This window comes from Bombina bombina, chromosome 1, assembly GCF_027579735.1.
Source record: "Bombina bombina isolate aBomBom1 chromosome 1, aBomBom1.pri, whole genome shotgun sequence".
NCBI lineage: Eukaryota > Metazoa > Chordata > Amphibia > Anura > Bombinatoridae > Bombina > Bombina bombina.
The window spans coordinates 1251523266-1251537857 of NC_069499.1; the positions used below are offsets into that span (position 1 = coordinate 1251523266).

General features: G+C 41.7%; 1 protein-coding gene across 1 annotated transcript in view; it reads right to left on the minus strand.

The window, feature by feature from the left end:
* The window catches only part of MLYCD (malonyl-CoA decarboxylase), a 558150-nt gene that overhangs the window by 193448 nt on the left and 350110 nt on the right, over positions 1-14592 (minus strand).

Consider the following 14592-nt stretch of genomic DNA (forward strand, 5'->3'; position numbering starts at 1 on the left):
CCCACATTTGAACAATCTGAAGAAATACCTCTGGGTGAAGAGACCATTCGCCCGGATGCAACGTTTGGCGACTGAGATAATCCGCTTCCCAATTGTCTACACCTGGGATATGAACCGCAGAGATTAGACAGGAGCTGGATTCCGCCCAAACCAAAATTCGAGATACTTCTTTCATAGCCAGAGGACTGTGAGTCCCTCCTTGATGATTGATGTATGCCACAGTTGTGACATTGTCTGTCTGAAAACAAATGAACGATTCTCTCTTCAGAAGAGGCCAAAACTGAAGAGCTCTGAAAATTGCACGGAGTTCCAAAATATTGATCGGTAATCTCACCTCCTGAGATTCCCAAACTCCTTGTGCCGTCAGAGATCCCCACACAGCTCCCCAACCTGTGAGACTTGCATCTGTTGAAATTACAGTCCAGGTCGGAAGAACAAAAGAAGCCCCCTGAATTAAACGATGGTGATCTGTCCACCACGTTAGAGAGTGTCGAACAATCGGTTTTAAAGATATTAATTGATATATCTTCGTGTAATCCCTGCACCATTGGTTCAGCATACAGAGCTGAAGAGGTCGCATGTGAAAACGAGCAAAGGGGATCGCGTCCGATGCAGCAGTCATAAGACCTAGAATTTCCATGCATAAGGCTACCGAAGGGAATGATTGAGACTGAAGGTTTCGACAAGCTGTAATCAATTTTAGACGTCTCTTGTCTGTTAAAGACAGAGTCATGGACACTGAATCTATCTGGAAACCCAGAAAGGTTACCCTTGTTTGAGGAATCAAAGAACTTTTTGGTAAATTGATCCTCCAACCATGATCTTGAAGAAACAACACAAGTCGATTCGTATGAGATTCTGCTAAATGTAAAGACTGAGCAAGTACCAAGATATCGTCCAAATAAGGAAATACCACAATACCCTGTTCTCTGATTACAGACAGAAGGGCACCGAGAATCTTTGTGAAAATTCTTGGAGCTGTAGCAAGGCCAAACGGTAGAGCCACAAATTGGTAATGCTTGTCTAGAAAAGAGAATCTCAGGAACTGATAATGATCTGGATGAATCGGAATATGCAGATATGCATCCTGTAAATCTATTGTGGACATATAATTCCCTTGCTGAACAAAAGGCAATATAGTCCTTACAGTTACCATCTTGAACGTTGGTATCCTTACATAACGATTCAATAATTTTAGATCCAGAACTGGTCTGAAGGAATTCTCCTTCTTTGGTACAATGAAGAGATTTGAATAAAACCCCATCCCCTGTTCCGGAACTGGAACTGGCATAATTACTCCAGCCAACTCTAGATCTGAAACACAATTCAGAAATGCTTGAGCTTTCACTGGATTTACTGGGACACGGGAAAGAAAAAATCTCTTTGCAGGAGGTCTCATCTTGAAACCAATTCTGTACCCTTCTGAAACAATGTTCTGAATCCAAAGATTGTGAACAGAATTGATCCAAATTTCTTTGAAAAAACGTAACCTGCCCCCTACCAGCTGAACTGGAATGAGGGCCGTACCTTCATGTGAACTTAGAAGCAGGCTTTGCCTTTCTAGCAGGCTTGGATTTATTCCAGACTGGAGATGGTTTCCAAACTGAAACTGCTCCTGAGGACGAAGGATCAGGCTTTTGTTCTTTGTTGAAACGAAAGGAACGAAAACGATTGTTAGCCCTGTTTTTACCTTTAGATTTTTTATCCTGTGGTAAAAAAGTTCCTTTCCCACCAGTAACAGTTGAAATTATAGAATCCAACTGAGAACCAAATAATTTGTTTCCCTGGAAAGAAATGGAAAGTAGAGTTGATTTAGAAGCCATATCAGCATTCCAAGTCTTAAGCCATAAAGCTCTTCTGGCTAAGATAGCCAGAGACATAAACCTAACATCAACTCTAATAATATCAAAAATGGCATCACAGATAAAATTATTAGCATGCTGGAGAAGAATAATAATATCATGAGAATCACGATTTGTTACTTGTTGCGCTAGAGTTTCCAACCAAAAAGTTGAAGCTGCAGCAACATCAGCCAATGATATAGCAGGTCTAAGAAGATTACCTGAACACAGATAAGCTTTTCTTAGAAAAGATTCAATTTTTCTATCTAAAGGATCCTTAAACGAGGTACCATCTGACGTAGGAATGGTAGTACGTTTAGCAAGGGTAGAAATAGCCCCATCAACTTTAGGGATTTTGTCCCAAAATTCTAACCTGTCAGGCGGAACAGGATATAATTGCTTAAAACGTTTAGAAGGAGTAAATGAATTACCCAATTTATCCCATTCTTTGGAAATAACTGCAGAAATAGCATTAGGAACAGGAAAAACTTCTGGAATAACCGCAGGAGCTTTAAAAACCTTATCCAAACGTATAGAATTAGTATCAAGAGGACTAGAATCCTCTATTTCTAAAGCAATTAGTACTTCTTTAAGTAAAGAGCGAATAAATTCCATCTTAAATAAATATGAAGATTTATCAGCATCAATCTCTGAGATAGAATCCTCTGAACCAGAAGAGTCCAAAGAATCAGAATGATGGTGTTCATTTAAAAATTCATCTGTAGAGAGAGAAGATTTAAAAGACTTTTTACGTTTACTAGAAGGAGAAATAACAGACAAAGCCTTCTTTATGGATTCAGAAACAAAATCTCTTATGTTATCAGGAACATTCTGCACCTTAGATGTTGAGGGAACTGCAACAGGCAATGGTACATTACTAAAGGAAATATTATCTGCTTTAACAAGTTTGTCATGACAATTATTACAAACAACAGCTGGAGGAATAGCTACAAAAAGTTTACAGCAGATACACTTAGCTTTGGTAAATCCAGCAGGCAGTGATTTTCCTGTAGTATCTTCTGGCTCAGATGCAACGTGAGACATCTTGCAATATGTAAGAGAAAAAACAACATATAAAGCAAAATAGATCAAATTCCTTATAAGACAGTTTCAGGAATGGGAAAGAATGCCAAATATCAAGCTTCTAGCAACCAGAAGCAAATGAAAAATGAGACTGAAATAATGTGGAGACAAAAGCGACGCCCATATTTTTTAGCGCCAAATAAGACGCCCACATTATTTGGCGCCTAAATGCTTTTGGCGCCAAAAATGACGCCACATCCGGAACGCCGACATTTTTGGCGCAAAATAACGTCAAAAAATGACGCAACTTCCGGCGACACGTATGACGCCGGAAACGGAAAATAATTTTTGCGCCAAAAAAGTCCGCGCCAAGAATGACGCAATAAAATGAAGCATTTTCAGCCCCCGCGAGCCTAACAGCCCACAGGGAAAAAAGTCAAATTTTTGAGGTAAGAAAAATATGATAATTCAATGCATAATCCCAAATATGAAACTGACTGTCTGAAAATAAGGAAAGTTGAACATTCTGAGTCAAGGCAAATAAATGTTTGAATACATATATTTAGAACTTTATAAATAAAGTGCCCAACCATAGCTTAGAGTGTCACAGAAAATAAGACTTACTTACCCCAGGACACTCATCTACATGTTTGTAGAAAGCCAAACCAGTACTGAAACGAGAATCAGTAGAGGTAATGGTAAATATAAGAGTATATCGTCGATCTGAAAAGGGAGGTAAGAGATGAATCTCTACGACCGATAACAGAGAACCTTATGAAATAGACCCCGTAGAAGGAGATCACTGCATTCAATAGGCAATACTCTCTTCACATCCCTCTGACATTCACTGCACGCTGAGAGGAAAACCGGGCTCCAACTTGCTGCGGAGCGCATATCAACGTAGAATCTAGCACAAACTTACTTCACCACCTCCCTTGGAGGCAAAGTTTGTAAAACTGATTTGTGGGTGTGGTGAGGGGTGTATTTATAGGCATTTTGAGGTTTGGGAAACTTTGCCCCTCCTGGTAGGAATGTATATCCCATACGTCACTAGCTCATGGACTCTTGTTAATTACATGAAAGAAATTGGCCTTACGCAAAGCAGTGGTAACTGGCTGAAAGTGGTGATGCTGTTGGAGGGTGTGTGCTGATAAGTCAGGTAGTAGCTGAACTCCCTCAAATCTACCACTAAGATTTGGCTTTTTGTAGGCGACTTGTATAAGGCGGTCCTTATATAAGAAGCTATGAAAACACACTATGATGTCTCTCGGCTTGTCAGAGCTCACTGTCCTGGGGCGCAATGCCCTGTGAGCCCTCTCCATTGTGCTAGTGAGGCCGGCAGGGGTGCCTATTAATTCTCGGAAAAGATCTTTAAGATAGCCTTGTATGTCTGCCGGAGCTACGGACTCTGGGACTCCTCTGAATCTTATATTACTGCGTCTCGATCTGTCCTCCATATCAGCCAGTTTAGATTCCAATTGTGAAATCTTCTCTGCCAGACTTTCGGCATAGGCCAGAATATTGGATTGATCTACAGCCTGATCATCCTGCTTGCGCTCCAGCGCGTCGACTCTGTCACCAATTTCTGAGATCTCCTTCTTAAGTTCTGCAGAGCTGCGTTGGATTTCTTGGGTGATGGACTTAGTCTGATTGGCTAAGAGTTTCTTGAGTGATGATTCTGTAATATAGTGTTGAGAGGCAGTTGCAGAGTGTAGGCTGGATTGAGACTCCTCATCTTGAGAGTCAGGTTCACTCATTTCAACACCTGGGTGGGACAGAAACTCCTTAATAGAGTGCGCAAAATGGTCAAACACTGTCTTCTTAAGTTTGGGGTTTGACTTTGTGTGTTTCCTCATCATGTGAGGCATTTTATGGGTTAGTAACTAGATCCCAGAGAAACGGAGTGAAGGGTCACGGAGGGCTCATAGGCTATATGCTGCTGTGCTAGAAGAAAATCAAGGGTTATACATGGCACATTCGAATATACAGTTTAAGGACAAGCTATCTCATGGTTAGAGCGGGGCTGAGTTACACTTCATAGGAAAAACTACATCATTAGTATAAAATAAACCTGCTACAGACATGTAGGGCACTCGTGCTAGCCCCTCACCTTGGGGAACCTAGGGATACGACCCGAAGGAAGGGGGAAGGGAATTGGAGGTGACCCACCCAGACAAGCTGGGCAGGAGCGGAAAGGTGAGGGACCCACGTATAAGATTCCTCAAGCAAAGAGTAGCAAATTGATGAGAAGTCAAATTTCAAAATATACAGAATATAAGTGGTATCATAAAAGAGTGAATCACCTTTGCCCTTACAGTTCTACCCTAGCTGACCTCTATTCGCTAAACCCAAAAAGTAGATGGCACCTCAACTGAATAGGCCTCCTCTTCCTTTATAGCGCTGTCTCTCGGCTCAGGGAAAGGGGATACAACCAAAAGGAAGGGAAAAGGGGAAAGTGGAGGTGACCAGCCTAGACTAGCTAGGCCAGAAAGGGAGAGCCTTGAGACTTTGGCACTCAAAAACACACTTGCCAATATAGCTGCAACAACAATAACTATAGGTACTACCTGCAAGGAATAAAAGTGGTTAGGAGAGCAGAATAATAAAATAACACTCCACTTTGGGCTAGTAACCCAAAGGTACATAAGCTGTCGCAGCAGCTATAAGTGACAAAATGGCAGCCCAAGTTACTGTAAGTGCAAAGTGCATCCAGAGAGTAAGAGGTTATTGGTAATAGTTCCTGTATATAAAGTGAGGTTTAGGAGCCTGCAGTCACAGATCCAGATCGGGGCCTCCACCTCAGCCGCGCCCTCAACGGACGTAACTTTTGTATGTTGGCAATCAGGAGGTGCAGGTGAGGTAACCCCCGTGGGACCGGGCAACTGCGGGTTATAAGGTGTGGCAGTCAGCTCGGTGTGTAGTTACTCCTCGAGGCACCTGTGGTGAGAACCTCTATTTATTTCTGTGTCGTCTTCTAGCCTGTCGCACTCTGGAGCTTGGTGAAGAGTGGCGGGAACCCACACAGTAGTTTGCAGCTAGTTGCGCCGCAAGTCGTGGCTCCGGAGCCTGTGCAGAGACTTTTCGAGTGGCTAAGTGTGAGGCGTCTCCTCAAATCCGCCCACTAACCTGAGCGGGCCTCCGGTACTTGTGTGGCTGATCGGCGTAGAGGGGCAGGTGCCGGGACTTGATATCGCCGTCCGGTAAGAGGCCTCCGTGTTAGTAGGTCCGGCGTGGATGCAGAGCAGGTAGGCCCAAGATGGCGTCTCTTCGCGCCGTTTTTTGTTAAGGCTACCCCTCAGGGGGCAAGGGTGTACGACCGGCCTTGCAGCTCACCCCCGTCCTCTCAAGTCACGACCAGCTTTTCACACACAGGTAAGCGCTCCGTAGTGGATCCCCAGCCCTCCGGAACGAGCTGTGCAGGTGTAGGGTCGAAGGGGTGCTGGCTACTGTGGGAATCAGTGGAAAGTGCAGCTGGGTAGGGTTTAGTCAGCGACTGGTGCTGGTAAAGTGTCAAAGTCGAGGCACCTTTGATGGCAAGACACCAGATCCCAGAGTAGGGTCCCAGCACTCCAGGGCACAAAGTTCCTCTCAGTCTCTTGCGCTGTTGCCCAGCCAGAGAAGCGGTGGCCCCCGAACACTATACAAAATCAGCTATCTTTGGTTGCTGTAACCCAGCTTTCTCAGTTATACAGTTATGGGCTGTATAAAGTCCCTGAGTTTGTTTTTTTTTTTTTTTTTCTTTGTTTAGCCCCTAAAAAGTGACTTTATTTCAATATCTAGAGCAGAGCTGTGTCCAGACACGTCTACTCTCAACTGCGGCTAGCTCCGCTATTCCACCTTGAAAATGCAGTGCAATTTTGAGCACCATTTGTTTTTTAAGGAGGACATAATAGAACTGGAAAAAGTGTGGACGGGGTAACAAAATTGATAAAGGGAATAGAAGATTTGCATTATGAAGAAAGGTTGGAAAACTTTCAATTTTTTACGCTGGAAAATATTACATTATACAAATATGTACAGGGCCCATATAAGCAATTATTATTACAAGCAATAAAATGATCTGCTTAATGAGGCAGTTTTAGCAAATCAAATAGATACTTAAAAAAAGGTCTAGCAGCATATTTAGGAATATAACAGTATTGAAAGTATAGTTGTTTTCAACTTTGGAGTCAAGAAGGAAATACTTTCCCTTTGAGGCACTGGTGAAAATCTCAGATTCAAATGTTGCCTTCTTTTAGATCAACAATAGTAATTTAAATGTGTGAAAGGTGTAACTTGATGGACTTGAGTCTTTTTTTAAACATGTATTACTATGAAACTATAACAAACATGGTCCCATAACGCATCCACCAAGATTATCAGAGGATCTTTGGATCTGGCACAATAAGGGATGCTTGTGATTGAAATGACAGGCTATCAGATCAATCTCTGGCCTTCCTAGCACCTCTCAATCTGTTTAAAAACCTCCTGATGATGAAACCATCCTCCTGGATTTTGTAGCTAGCGACTTAGAAAGTCTACCACCTAGTTGTTGACTCGATGAACATGAATGGTTGACATCACACTCCGATTGGTCTACTCCCTCCTGATGATACAGGACACCTTCCTAATAGCTAAGGAATTGTGTGTTCCACCCTGGAGAATGACATAAGCTGCAGCTTGGAACCAAATAACTGAGACTGGGACAACTGAGAAGAACCATAAATATCATCCTGAGTTCCAGAATATTTATAAAGTAACCTCACCTTCTCTTGAGAAAAGATTTCTTGCATCCTCAGAGATCCCCAGCCAGCCCTCCGAGCCTAGAAGGCTGGCATCTATAGATATCACTGCCCAGTTTGATCACCAAAAAGGAGGCCCCCTGAACTATAGAGTGGTGAGTATACCACCAGAACCAGGACTGTTTTGTCACCTGATTCAAGGAAATCACATGTTCTCATAATCCTGTCCTATTGACATAGAAAAGAGGGTTGCAGGGGCCTTAGATGAAATCTGGAAAAGGAAACCAGATCTAAAGGGGAAACCATCAAACCCACTGCCTCCAAACACTGCAGTTGGAAAGGGAGTGTGCTGTAACCTGGCACAAGTTGAACTGAACTCTTCTGTCAGAGATAATGCCACAAACACTAGGTCTATTATAGAACTCAGGAAGGAGACTCTAGTGATTGGGACCAGAGAATAGTAGAAAAAGGAAAAAATATCCCGGAACGCCAAAAAGTAAAAAAATAACAGCTATATTAGGACATCTTAAAAAACAGACATGGTAGCACACAGAGACAAAGGGTTTTACGTGTTTCGGCGTTAGCCGTACTCATAAACCTAGACAGACAACGGTGTGTGTCATTTAAAAAGGATTGATGTGAGCTGGTTATTGGTTGGTGTTAGACACACCTTTTTTAACCAGTAGTTATTTGAACATACTAAGCAAACTCACTTCAGTTTTAAGGGTGATACAAATTACATCATATGCAAAGTCAAAGACAACTTATATATATGAAAGGAATACAAATATACAGTGTACAAAGTATGATATGAAAAATGAGGACTTACATGTTTGTTCTATCTATGTGGATGACACTACATATATGATTTGAGATACATAGGCAGTGGTTAAATCTATTTACCTGAGAATATAAAAGAGTTGGAAAAATATTGAAAAATATTTAAAACATTATACAAAGTTGTTCACAATTTTACAATACCCTGAATACAGTAAAAATCCTATATATGTTCATACAAGGTCTCATACAATTGATATAAATATAAATATGAAAAGGACAAATCAGCACTGCTTTCAAGACTAATATATTGCAATGCAGTTTAAAGCAATGTTCTTCTCTCAATATAGTACCTGAAAAAGTATATATATATATATATATATATATATATATATATATATATATATATATATATATATATATATATATATATATATATATATATATATATATATATATATATGATCCACAGAACAATCAGCTGTTATGTGCAATAATGCATATCAACAAGGACATATTAAAGAATAAAACACTACAGACGCATCAAAAAAATATATACACGAATGAGTAAGAATGAGCTAGCCCTTTTTACATATGCTGAATGATATGTGTGTAAAAAGGGGCAAATAATTGCTCACAACATCACTCATGATTACCCAGACGTGTCCATAGTGTATAAAAACCAATATTGATTTGGTCCCTAGTGGATTATGTTAGATCTTATTTATATAAATAATTAAATAAACTGATTGTATAGTAGATCATGATGTTAACTATGTGAGAGGGGAAACAATATGTAACAATATTCACTGCAAGAAAATACAAGAACAGATAGATTGTCTAAAATCAACTCCAAAAAAAACTCTTTTTTTATCCTAGTGTCTCCTTTCAATTACTGACAATTGGAGATGACAACATAAAGTGTCACACACATAGAGAGAAATGTATGCATATGGGTAAACACGCGCATACAATGTATGCACGCATGTACACACATGCATATTCAAACATATATATAAAGTAAGATGTGCACTGGATCAGGAAGCCTCTATTTCCAATGGTTAATGATGTCGAACTCAGAGTTAAAGCCATGTGGTATTTGAGTACGTAGCTTCATGATCCAGTACACCTCTTGTCTAGAGAGAAGTTGATCTTTATAGCCACCCCTAGGGGGCAATCGTATAATTTCAATGCCTCTCCATTTGAAAGATCTGATGTCTTTGTCGTGCACCTCTATGAAATGCCTTGAAAGTGCAGAGCATGGCTTATTATATTTAATATATCAGAGATGTTCACTGATACGAGTCCTGACATCTCTAGTCGTCATGCCCACATATTGTTTGCAGTGTTCAAGGCATTCAATGGAGGTACACAACATAAGGACTGGAACAATTAATGCACCCCTTGGTCATGAAGCTTTGTTTGGTGTCACATGAGTAAAATTCTTTCCCCTCAACTACGGAATCACAGGCTTTACATCTGTAATTACCGCATTTGTAGGTAACGTTCACATGTAGCCAGGAACCAGTGTTGCTCCTTTTAATTGGTAATTGACTGGGAGCCAGTATGTTACCCAAAGTGAGATTTTTGGAGTAAACGCACTTAAAATCCCTCTCCACAGTAGTGTTTCTCTCTATGTGTGTGACACTTTATGTTGTCATCTCCAATTGTCAGGAATTGAAAGGAGACACTAGGATAAAAAAATAGTTTTTTTGGAGTTGATTTTAGACAATCTATCTGTTCTTGTATTTTCTTGCAGTGAATATTGTTACATATTGTTTCCCCTCTCACATAGTTAACATCATGATCTACTATACAATCAGTTAATTTAATTATTTATATAAATAAGATCTAACACAATCCACTAGGGACCAAATGAATATTGGTTTTTATACACTATGGACGCGTCTGGGTAATCATGAGTGATGTGAGCAATTATTTGCCCCTTTTTTACACACATATCATTCAGCATATGTAAATAGGGCTAGCTCATTCTTACTCACTCGTGTATATATTTTTTTGACGCGTCTGTAGTGTTTTATTCTTTTATTCTTTAATATGTCCTTGTTGATACATACTTAATGCATTATTTCACATAACAGCTGAATGTCCTTGTTGATACATACTTTATGCATTATTGCACATAACAGCTGATTGTGCTGTGGATCATATATATATACTTTTTCAGGTACTATATTGAGAGAAGAACATTGCTTTAAACTGCATTGCAATATATTAGTTTTGAAAGCAGTGCTGATTTGTCCTTTTCATATTTATATTTATATTAATTGTATGAGACCTTGTATGAACATATATAGGATTTTTACTGTATTCAGGGTATTGTAAAAACATAATTTATGCTTACCTGATAAATTCCTTTCTCCTGTAGTGTAGTCAGTCCACGGGTCATCATTACTTATGGTATATTAACTCCTCCCCAACAGGAAGTGCAAGAGGATCACCCAAGCAGAGCTGCTATATAGCTCCTCCCCTCTACGTCACACCCAGTCATTCGACCGAGAACCAAACGAGAAAGGAGAAACTATAGGGTGCAGTGGTGACTGGAGTATAATTAAAAAATTTAGACCTGCCTTAAAAAACAGGGCGGGCCGTGGACTGACTACACTACAGGAGAAAGGAATTTATCAGGTAAGCATAAATTATGTTTTCTCCTGTTAAGTGTAGTCAGTCCACGGGTCATCATTACTTATGGGATACCAATACCAAAGCTAAGTACACGGATGACGGGAGGGACAGGCAGGATCTCTATACGGAAGGAACCACTGCCTGAAGAACCTTTCTCCCAAAAACAGCCTCCGAAGAAGCAAAAGTGTCAAATTTGTAAAAAGTTGCAGCCTTGCAAATCTGTTCAACAGAGGCCTCGTTCTTAAAGGCCCAAGTGGAAGCCACAGCTCTAGTAGAATGAGCTGTAATCCTTTCAGGAGGTTGCTGTCCAGCAGTCTCATAGGCTAAGCGTATTATGCTACGAAGCCAAAAGGATAGAGAGGTAGCAGATGCTTTTTGACCTCTCCTCTGTCCAGAATAAACGACAAATAGGGAAGAAGTTTGTCGAAAATCTTTAGTTGCCTGTAAATAAAATTTCAGGACACGGACTACATCTAGATTGTGCAGAAGTCGTTCCTTCTTTGAAGAAGGGTTAGGGCACAATGATGGAACAACAATCTCTTGATTGATATTCTTGTTAGTGACTACCTTAGGTAAGAACCCAGGTTTAGTACGCAGAACTACCTTATTTGAATGAAAAATCAGATACGGAGAATCACAATGTAAGGCTGATAATTCAGAGACTCTACGAGACGAGGAAATAGCCATTAAAAACAGAACTTTCCAAGATAACAGCTTGATATCAATGGAGTGAAGGGGTTCAAACGGAACACCCTGTAAAACGTTAAGAACTAAGTTTAAGCTCCACGGCGGAGCAACAGATTTAAACACAGGCTTAATCCTGGCCAAAGCCTGACAAAAAGCCTGAACGTCTGGAACTTCTGACAGACGCTTGTGTAAAAGGATGGACAGAGCTGAGATCTGTCCCTTTAACGAACTAGCAGATAAACCCTTTTCTAAACCTTCTTGTAGAAAAGACAATATCCTAGGAATCCTAACCTTACTCCATGAGTAACCCTTGGATTCGCACCAGTGTAAGTATTTACGCCATATCTTATGGTAAATTTTCCTGGTTACAGGTTTCCTAGCCTGTATTAAGGTATCAATTACTGGCTCCGAAAATCCACGCTTTGATAAAATTAAGCGTTCAGTTTCCATGCAGTCAGCTTCAGAGAAATTAGATTTTGATGTTTGAAAGGACCCTGAATTAGAAGGTCCTGTCTCAGAGGCAGAGACCAAGGTGGACAGGATGACATGTCCACTAGATCTGCATACCAGGTCCTGCGTGGCCACGCAGGCGCTATTAGAATCACTGATGCTTTCTCCTGTTTGATCCTGGCAATCAAACGAGGAAGCATCGGGAAGGGTGGAAACACATAAGCCATCCTGAAGGTCCAAGGTGCTGTCAAGGCATCTATCAGGACCGCTCCCGGGTCCCTGGACCTGGACCCGTAACAAGGAAGCTTGGCGTTCCGGCGAGACGCCATGAGATCCATATCTGGTTTGCCCCAACGTCGAAGTATTTGGGCAAAGACCTCCGGATGAAGTTCCGACTCCCCCGGATGAAAAGTCTGGCGACTTAGGAAATCCGCCTCCCAGTTGTCCACTCCTGGGATGTGGATCGCTGACAGGTGGCAAGAGTGAGACTCTGCCCAGCGAATTATCTTTGATACTTCCATCATCGCTAAGGAACTTCTTGTCCCTCCCTGATGGTTGATGTAAGCCACAGTCGTGATGTTGTCCGACTGAAACCTGATAAACCTCAGAGTTGCTAACTGAGGCCAAGCCAGAAGGGCATTGAGAACTGCTCTCAATTCCAGAATGTTTATTGGAAGGAGACTCTCCTCTTGAGTCCATGATCCCTGAGCCTTCAGGGAATTCCAGACAGCGCCCCAACCTAGTAGGCTGGCGTCTGTAGTTACAATTGTCCAGTCTGGCCTGCTGAAGGGCATCCCCCTGGACAGATGTGGCCAAGAAAGCCACCATAGAAGAGAATCTCTGGTCTCCTGATCCAGATTCAGCGTAGGGGACAAATCTGAGTAATCCCCATTCCACTGACTTAGCATGCACAATTGCAGCGGTCTGAGGTGCAGGCGTGCAAAAGGAACTATGTCCATTGCTGCTACCATTAAGCCGATTACCTCCATGCATTGAGCCACTGACGGGTGTTGAATGGAATGAAGGGCACGGCAAGAATTTAGAAGCTTTGTTAACCTGTCCTCTGTCAGGTAAATTTTCATTTCTACAGAATCTATAAGAGTCCTCAAGAAGGGAACTCTTGTGAGAGGTAAGAGAGAACTCTTCTCCTCGTTTACTTTCCACCCATGCGATCTTAGAATTGCCAGTACTAACTCTGTATGAGACTTGGCAGTTTGAAAGCTTGACGCTTGTATCAGAATGTCGTCTAGGTACGGAGCTATCGAAATTCCTTGCGGTCTTAGTACCGCCAGAAGAGAGCCCAGAACCTTTGTAAAGATTCTTGGAGCCGTAGCCAACCCGAAGGGAAGAGCTACAAACTGGTAATGCATGTCTAGGAAGGCAAACCTTAGATACCGGTAATGTTCTCTGTGAATCGGTATGTGAAGGTAAGCATCCTTTAAATCCACTGTGGTCATGTACTGACCTCTTTGGATCATGGGTAAGATTGTCCGAATAGTTTCCATCTTGAATGATGGAACTCTTAGGAATTTGTTTAGGATCTTTAAATCCAATATTGGTCTGAAGGTTCCCTCTTTTTTGGGAACCACAAACAGATTTGAGTAAAACCCTTGTCCGTGTTCCGACCGCGGAACTGGATGGATCACTCCCATTAGTAAAAGGTCTTGTACACAGCGTAGAAACGCCTCTTTCTTTATCTGGTTTGTTGACAACCTTGAAAGGTGAAATCTCCCTTGTGGAGGGGAAGCTTTGAAGTCCAGAAGATATCCCTGAGATATGATCTCCAACGCCCAGGGATCCTGGACATCTCTTGCCCAAGCCTGGGCGAAGAGAGAGAGTCTGCCCCCCACTAGATCCGTTACCGGATCGGAGGCCCTCACTTCATGCTGTCTTAGGGGCAGCAGCAGGCTTTCTGGCCTGCTTGCCCTTGTTCCAGGCCTGGTTAGGTTTCCAGCCTTGTCTGTAGCGAGCAACAGCTCCTTCCTGTTTTGGAGCAGAGGAAGTTGAAGCTGCTCCTGCCTTGAAGTTACGAAAGGCACGAAAATTAGACTGTCTAGCCCTGGGTTTGGCTCTGTCTTGAGGCAGGGCATGGCCTTTACCTCCCGTAATATCAGCGATAATTTCTTTCAAACCGGGCCCGAATAAAGTCTGCCCCTTGAAAGGTATGTTAAGTAGTTTCGATTTAGAAGTTACATCAGCTGACCAGGATTTTAGTCACAGCGCTCTGCGTGCCTGAATGGCGAATTCGGAATTCTTAGCCGTAAGTTTAGTTAAATGTACTACGGCATCAGAAATAAATGAATTAGCTAGCTTAAGGGTTTTAAGCTTAAGTGAAATCTCATCTAATGTCGCTGAGTCAAGGGTCTCTTCCAGAGACTCAAACCAAAATGCTGCCGCAGCCGTGACAGGCGCAATGCATGCAAGGGGTTGTAATATAAAACCTTGTT